The 5,006-nt window shown below is 41.3% G+C and overlaps 1 protein-coding gene across 1 annotated transcript in view; it reads right to left on the bottom strand.

The window, feature by feature from the left end:
* The window catches only part of LOC109470815 (somatostatin receptor type 5-like), a 34,326-nt gene that overhangs the window by 24,010 nt on the left and 5,310 nt on the right, over positions 1-5,006 (bottom strand). The window contains 1 exon segment of the mRNA XM_019769905.1: positions 4,785-4,831. The gene's annotated coding sequence lies outside the window, so the exon portion shown is untranslated.

The following is a 5,006-nucleotide window of genomic DNA, read 5'->3' as shown; positions in this document are numbered from 1 at the left end:
CCCCGCCCCCCCCCCCTCGGCTACGGGCATGCCCAGAAGGCTTGGCTGGATTGGCTTGATATTTGGTATATGGGTAGGCCTTGGTAAGACCTCAAATGAAATTGGCCCCCCTGGCAGCTTGTTGTAGTACTGTAGTGGACCTTCCTGTTTTGATATCTCAATCTCTGGACAAGCCAGGGTCACGAATTTTGGCTGGTATACAGGTCTTGTTGTTGGGAAGAAGTCGGATGTGAGCTTGGGTCCCCTAGCAGCTTGTTCACATCAGTTTGGATGAAACTTTTATCATATTTTATATGCCATCGTGGGTCAAAGTTTAGTCAAGCTCTTACCGGTATACCCTATACTACCAGAAAATAAATAAAAAATTACCGTTAGGCCACAGCAAGTAATTTTTATGGATGACATCAGCGCGCGCATTAATTTTCGCCTGATTTTGGAAAAAAAAGAAGAAATTCAGACAGTGGTCACCATGCCGAAAATAGGCCAAGATGTCTGTTGCCATGCCGGAAGGTGGATGGCAGATAACTATAAAGAGAGGAGACAAGACAAGACAAGGCTCTGATTTTATGTTTTGTTTCTTACTTTGATGCAGTGATATGTGATGTTGGCTGTGTATATGTGATATTCCCATTGAATCAAAACCATTTGTACAATGATTGAGTCAAAATTTCAAAATGTAAGAACCTTGTTTTTTTCGGCCCGCCTTGTTTTTTTTTTCGCCCGCTCGCATTAGATTTGGAATCTGTGGAGGATGTCATCCATAAAATTTACTTGCTGTGGCCTAAGTCTGTTTTACACAGTTACACAGTTTCAAAGTGGTCTTCTGATTACTCAATTATAATAAATAGCTATTTCAAGTTCAACACTGTAAATGGTAGACCACTGTTGTTGATTTAAGATACCCCAAAGGCAAACTTTGCACTTGAAATGCATTTAACAGTGGTGTCAAATGTTGAAACAATCCTTGGTTTCTAAATACTTTAAAATACATTAGGACTCGGTGTGGGTCTTGCTGTGGGTCCTACCCCCTCTTCAAGCTGAGGTTTTGGCTTGTTTTTGACGTTTTTAGTTTTTCTCTTTTTTGTAACCGGTGCAATAGCTCAATTGGTAGAGTGCTCGCTTTGTAACCGGGAGGTCGTGAGTTCAAACCCCGGCCGGGTCATACCAAAGACTTTAAAATGGTACACACTCCTTTCTCTGCTTAGCACTCAGCACATATGAGAAAGAGTGTGGGAAGGTCAAACACACAGCACTACCAGCGGACTAGCCCCCTGCTGTAGTGCATTGCACAATTGTGTGTCGCCCAAGGGCTACGAAATGGAGATGGGCACCACCCTATGCTCGGGCAAGAGCACGGGAGACCTTCTTCTTCTTCTCTTTTTTGTACCAGGACTGGTAACTTTTATTACACTCTGGTGGCAAATGGTATTGCCTGGCAAATGGATACTGCCTGGCCAATTTGATACTGTCTTCAGTACAGCCATACAGCCACTGAAAGATCTGCTTGGAGATTTAGGTCCTACCTGCCAAGATGGATTCTCCTGTCAACTGTGTCTCTGCAGTAACAATTGTTGATTGATGCTATCTTCAGCAGTGTGTCATTCAACAGGGTCTCCAGAAGATAAGTGGGGTCATTATATGATCAAAGAAATTAGGTGTCTCATCGCTCCTCTTTGATAACATTAGACAATAGAAAAGGCAAAGTGTACATTATAAGCACGTCGGCAGAACGTACTGCACCTGCGCGAAACCCGTAATATATTGTACATAGCACTTCGGCAAAACGTCTCATATAAGGTTGTATTCGCTCATATAAGGTTAGCATTTCGACAGTAGTTTCCAAATGTTAAGTCGGAAAGAATATCCTCGGCAACAGGCAAAATTCTGATGCAACGTAGACCAAAAACCCAACGAAAACCGCAAAAATTCAGGGTTCTGCGCAGGCGCAGTATGTTCTGCCGACGTGCTTACATAGAGTATGTGGGAAAATATTGAATACTGTACGGTAATCTCTAGATGTGTAAGAAATTTTTTTACATGATTTGTCAACTCACATACATGTATACCAGTACTCATATATGTACTGTATTTGATGATTGAACAACTTTTTTCTTCATGGCCTCATTCCTTACCGATTTTCCTACAGATCATATTACCAACAAAAGCCAGCCTTCCCACTCTCACAATGACCCAGATTTAGGTGGCCCTCAAATCTATTTTCCACAACCCACAGTACAGACATTGAAGCAGATTGGGGTGTACGGGTGTCCGAGCCTTACTCACGAACATAAAGGACTATGAGCTTTGTTCTGAGCCATGCGAAGATGATTCTTTCATGACAGAAGCCTCAGATCTCTTCATGCCTTCATGAGCATACACTGTCATAATGGCTCACACAGATTACTGGTAAGCTTGTATAGGTCTGCTGCAATCAGCGCTGATTGACTGTCTTTGTTGGTAATCCCAGTGGGGATATCCCACTGAGAGCATCTCTGTACGAGTGCCTGAGGGTTATGGCTTATACATCAATGTATGAAATGCTGAATTATGCAGGTACTTTAAGGACCCTCCCGTCCACATGGTTCATGTATCATCAGCATGTCTTTGTACTTGCAGGTGTAAGCAAGACAATACGTTGTCCTCATTCTATCTGATATAAAGGTTTCAATTTGCATAAAGGATATTAAGTGTTTTCATAGATTTGACTTGAAAACATTATATCTTCTTTGTCTGTATGTATGTTTGTCTGTCTGTATGTATAGTGTACACTGTTATGTAGGCCCTAACTATCCTAAACTGTAGTAATCAAAAGCAGTTGACTGACAAGTAACACACTTTATGAATGATTAAATGACAACACATTTGTGTCATTTTGTATACTTTTCTACAAATGCATCTATAAGCAGTAACACTTGTGCAAACAGGTAAAACAATTTTTGTCAAGACAGGTTAGCAAAATTAGCCCATTATTGCGGAAATCCAAAGAACTGTAAACAGTCACAACATCTGTATTTACCAGCAGGCTTCACCAAAAGACTTAACACTACAGTGTAAACAAATTGTTGACAGTCAGACTGCATAAACAACAACAGTGGCTTGACAGATTGAAATTGCAGGCTTTCCTGAATAGCATACCAGTAGTGATATCGTTTCTATAGTACATTTTGTACCAATTGTTCCATATATGCGCATCAGAAGTGGAAAATTGCACAGGCTACAACTCTTCAGTCTGCCCTGAACTTGAACTTGTGCCCTCCTTGGGGCACCAATCAAATTTCAGAGCAAGTGGAAGAGTGAAAGAGATGGGCAGCTGGTGTTAAACTTTACTGTTTCCTCTCTAGTATTAGGTAGAAAATGGTTTGTGGCATTTTGCCATTTACCCTTTACAAGGTAATTCCTGGTTATCATGAAAGTTCATCTGTGTTGGTAGTAATCATAGTAAAAGGTTGAACTTTATTCCAACACACAATTGTACAGGGATCAAATCACTTGACAACGTGATCTCGCGAGAATTACGGTTTACAAACACAGGCGACACTGGTCGCTGAATGATCCCTGTACAATTGTGTGCTGGAATAAAGTTCAACCTTTTACAAAGGTAATTCCTGATTTTTTTCCCGATACTATTATGTTCACAGTTTTTTTAGTCAATTCTTTTTTCTGCACCTGCCGCCACAGCTCCCTTGTTGGCGAGGTTAGCCAGTGACAAGGGAGCCAGTGGATGGCAACCAGACTAATAGAAGGCATGTTACAAGTCTCTGGAGCCAAACAGAGCAGATACTTTGGCTTCTTTTTGATATTCTTTAACAAAGAAGTGATATTTTGATGGTATCTATCATAAGACCACATCAGAAGTGCAGAAAATTTAATCTCTGGCATATCTTTTGTCAGCCATAGTCTTGGTTCCTACTTCAGTCCTTGTTTGAAAGGGCAGAGGCATATTTGCCTGACACATGACAACTCACAGTCAGTAATGTCCTCAGACATCCTGAAATCCTGGATTTCCAGGGTTGTCTCCAAGCTTTTGGTGACTGTTGTACCGGTAATCTGTCTTTCCTCACCAGTAAAAACACGGGTGGTTTTAGAACAGGGACAAAAACATTCTGACGTCTCTTCCTTTGTCAACGTGTCTGTCCTATTCTTCTAACCAGCACAGAGACCCTCTTGGTTGAATAGAACATCCTTGCAGAGACTTAGACAAGATAAGTGGTGGTAGTGAACAGGGGTTGACAGTTTACAATATGTACTGGGTGGTGAAAAGTAGTGATGCATACCTAAACCCAATTTTAGGTTCAGGTCCGGATTCAAGTCCAGAGGTTTAGGTTCAGTTCCGGACTTGTAAGTCCAGACCTAAACCCATGACATATACAAAATTGCATGTTGACAACCTTGCAATGTTGTCTGAGTGAAACTTTGGCCACATAACATGGAGGCCGGTACTTGACGATGCCCAATGGCAATGTTTTCTTCATTTTGCAGCAAAGAGGGAAGGTTTTAGGTGGTTTGGAAAGAAAAGGGGTATGTGAAATGGTCTTTTATGGTAATAAGTCCGGACTCGGTTCTTGACTTTTAGGTTTTTTTGGACTTGAACCTAAATATTCTTACAAGTCTGGATCCAAGTCCAGTGAACCGGTATGCATCACTAGTGAAAAGAATGTCTGAACACTAAACAGACATTTGAACCATTGTTGTTGAGCTAGTCTAGGTTATCCTAAATCCTCTCATCCTGAAGGGAAGCAGGGGGCATCTGATGAGGGATATCAATACAATAGATAACGTCTTACCTGTGGCATCGTCATAGCCAAGATGGATAAATCAGGGGTTCCAGTACCTGCAGAAACATAAATAGGTAGCCATCTTTGATTATGCACTTTCAATGATATTCTGTTGTTATCCTCGTTTTATTTTTACTGAGGAAAGAAGACACCGAGGCTTACTTGAAAGTAGCCTGGGTACCATCTGGATTTTCGCTACGAAACGCTCGAAAAAATGATTTTTTCGAGCGT

The sequence above is a fragment of the Branchiostoma belcheri genome, unplaced genomic scaffold (genome assembly GCF_001625305.1).
Source record: "Branchiostoma belcheri isolate BF01 breed outbred unplaced genomic scaffold, Haploidv18h27 scaffold234, whole genome shotgun sequence".
NCBI classification, from domain to species: domain Eukaryota; kingdom Metazoa; phylum Chordata; class Leptocardii; order Amphioxiformes; family Branchiostomatidae; genus Branchiostoma; species Branchiostoma belcheri.
This window is presented reverse-complemented; position numbering and strand designations above follow the sequence as displayed.